This window comes from Schistocerca piceifrons, unplaced genomic scaffold (assembly GCF_021461385.2).
Source record: "Schistocerca piceifrons isolate TAMUIC-IGC-003096 unplaced genomic scaffold, iqSchPice1.1 HiC_scaffold_951, whole genome shotgun sequence".
In the NCBI taxonomy this organism is placed as follows: Eukaryota; Metazoa; Arthropoda; class Insecta; order Orthoptera; family Acrididae; genus Schistocerca; species Schistocerca piceifrons.
Window position 1 is genome coordinate 230,001 of NW_025729225.1, and position 2,500 is coordinate 232,500.

Consider the following 2,500-nt stretch of genomic DNA (forward strand, 5'->3'; position numbering starts at 1 on the left):
GCTGGCCCTATCTTCTTCAGCGCCAGGAGACGGGACCGACGGAGGGTCGGACCCATCCATCGGCAAGATGGAATGCCGAGGCCCCCCTGGGCAACAGGAGCGTGGAAGTATCCCAGGGGGGTGTCCGCCGGAAGGCGGAACCATCTCCTGACGGCGGCCCGGATGGTAACGTCGGCCGACTTCAATGCACCCACCCGGGTGCGGCTGAGGGCCAGCCCGTGGTACAGGCCAGGGAGAAGTACGGTGGTGAGAGCGTGGAGGCGCTGTTGCGGCTTCAGCGGAGCTCGGGAGATGACGTCAAGCTGCTCCACCAGGTGGCTACGTGGATTGAAGACACAGCGACCCGCCGTGGAAAATTGCAGCCCCAGGTACCGGAAGGTTTCACCCACACGCAGGGCAGGCATGGTGGTATTGCCTGCTGTGAAGGTGACATTGCTGTCCACCTTCACCTTCTTCTCGCGCCCTGACGCGACTAAGGCGAGGGTGAAACACTTCCGGGCGTTGATCTGCAGCCCCAGGTGGGCGAGGGCTGCGGTAGCTGCGTCGATGAGGGACTGCAAGCCCCTCGGGGTCGCTGCAAACAGCAAGACGTCATCTGCAAAGGCCGCAGCGTTGACTCTGCGACCGAGGATCCGAGCTCCGATGTGGGAGGGCAGTTGGCCTAAAACGTAGTCCACCGCAAAGTTGAACAGGAGGGGGGAGAGGGGATCGCCCTGGCGAACGCCCCGTGCTGGCTGCACAGACACGCCCACGCCGGCGCCGTCCGCTATCACTGTCGTGCTGCCCTCGTAGCACCGCTCGACATATTCGACAAAGCAATCCGGCAGGCCATGCGCCTTCAGCACGGGGCGAAGGGCAGCATGATCTACCGAATCGAATGCCTTAGATACGTCGATCGACGCCACAAAGACAGAGCGGCAGGAGCGAACTGCGTCGGTGAGAGCAGTGTCCAAGATGAAGGTATTTTCCAACATCCCATCCCGAGGGATGAATGCCCGCTGACGTTCGTCCACAGCACATGCGCGCATCAGGCGTGACGCGAGAACCTTGTGAAAGGTCCGCGCCAACACCGAGCAGACCGTAATGGGGCGAAAGTCAGCGGGGGATGTTGGTGCAGCCGTTTTCGGGAGAAGGGACGTCCGCGCGCGAAGCAGGCGTTCCGGAAGGGCGCGGGCCAGAAGGAAGAGATTCATCACTTTCACCAGGACTTCGTGCGGCAGGCGCCGCAACTCCGCTGGGGTAAGGCCGTCCGGCCCGGCTGCTGATCCCCTGGGCGGCAACGCGGCGGCGACCTCCTCATGTGTGACCGGCCCCCAAATGCACTCAAGAGCGACAGGCTCTGAGTGCGGGAGGAGGCGGTCACGAATGAAGCCCGCGGTGGAGATGGGCTTCTTGGTGAAGAGGTCCGCCCAGAAGTCCAGCAGACCAGGGATGGCAGGTGGCGGCTGGAGCAGGGTGCCATCCAAGAGGCCGCGCACGCAACGTGCACGCGACCGTCGGAAGGCATCCTGCGTTCTCGCGTACTCCCAGCGGCGCCGCTTGCGCTTCTGCGTCGGCGGCGCTGCAGGCGGCCGCTTCGATGGTTGGCGCGGCCGCTGTGTCCTGGTGATCGATCTCTCCCCTCTGGACCCGACCGACGCAAGGGCATCCGGGAGCATGCCCAGGATGACATCGGGCGGCGTGCCCCGCCCCAGACCTATGACACGATCCAGGGCAGAGAAACGCTGGGCGGAAGCGGGTAGCCCCGCCAGATGCTCCCAGATGGCGGCGTCAGTCGGCCCCTCCGGCGGCGGCCCGGTGGTGTCGGCCGCGAAGTCCTCGGCTGCGTCGACGGGCGGCGCAGCGGCCTCGCCCGCGTCAGGCAGCGGGCTCGCTACTCCCCGGCGGGACGCCGGCTCTTCCCCCCCGACCGATCTCAAGCGCCTCCATGAATTGGCGGACAAGCTGCTTGTGGGCAGCTTGCCGCCGTCGGCACTTGATTGCCTCAAGCGTTCGGTCGGGGAACATCCTGATGAGTTCTTGATTTACAAAGAAGAACCGGGCGTCCCTCTCGAGGAACAGTTCGGCCTCTGCCTTGGCGAGCGACAGGACTTCTTCCTCCGTCCACCTCGCGCGATGCCTCTCCGTGACGATCTCCGCGTTGGCGGCCGCAAGGTGTTGGCGGCGGCGATGGACCCCGAGACCGTTCTTGGTGGTGAAGCTGCGGTGGCACTCACTACAGGTATACATAGCTGCAAAAGTTACAAAATTTTCGGCACGGCCGGTTGGCCGGCTAGGTGCTGGGGAAGTTGGGGTGGCACCTTCAGCGGAAGGGCCACCACTTTTTCTCTGAATACTGCCCCCAACTAACAAAGGGATAGTGCGAGGGGGGGCTGGTAACCCCCCCAAGCCCCTGGTGCGGTCTTCCACTCTGCGAAAATCAGCGGGCCCACGAGAAGGGGAGAAGACCGCAGGAGAGGAGAGGCTAAGAGGGCTAAGCCCATGTATTGCGCACCGCCGG

The 2,500-nt window shown here is 64.3% G+C and overlaps 1 pseudogene; it reads right to left on the reverse strand.

Moving 5' to 3' along the window:
- Window positions 1-2,500, reverse strand: part of LOC124773308 — a 7,490-nt pseudogene that overhangs the window by 2,470 nt on the left and 2,520 nt on the right.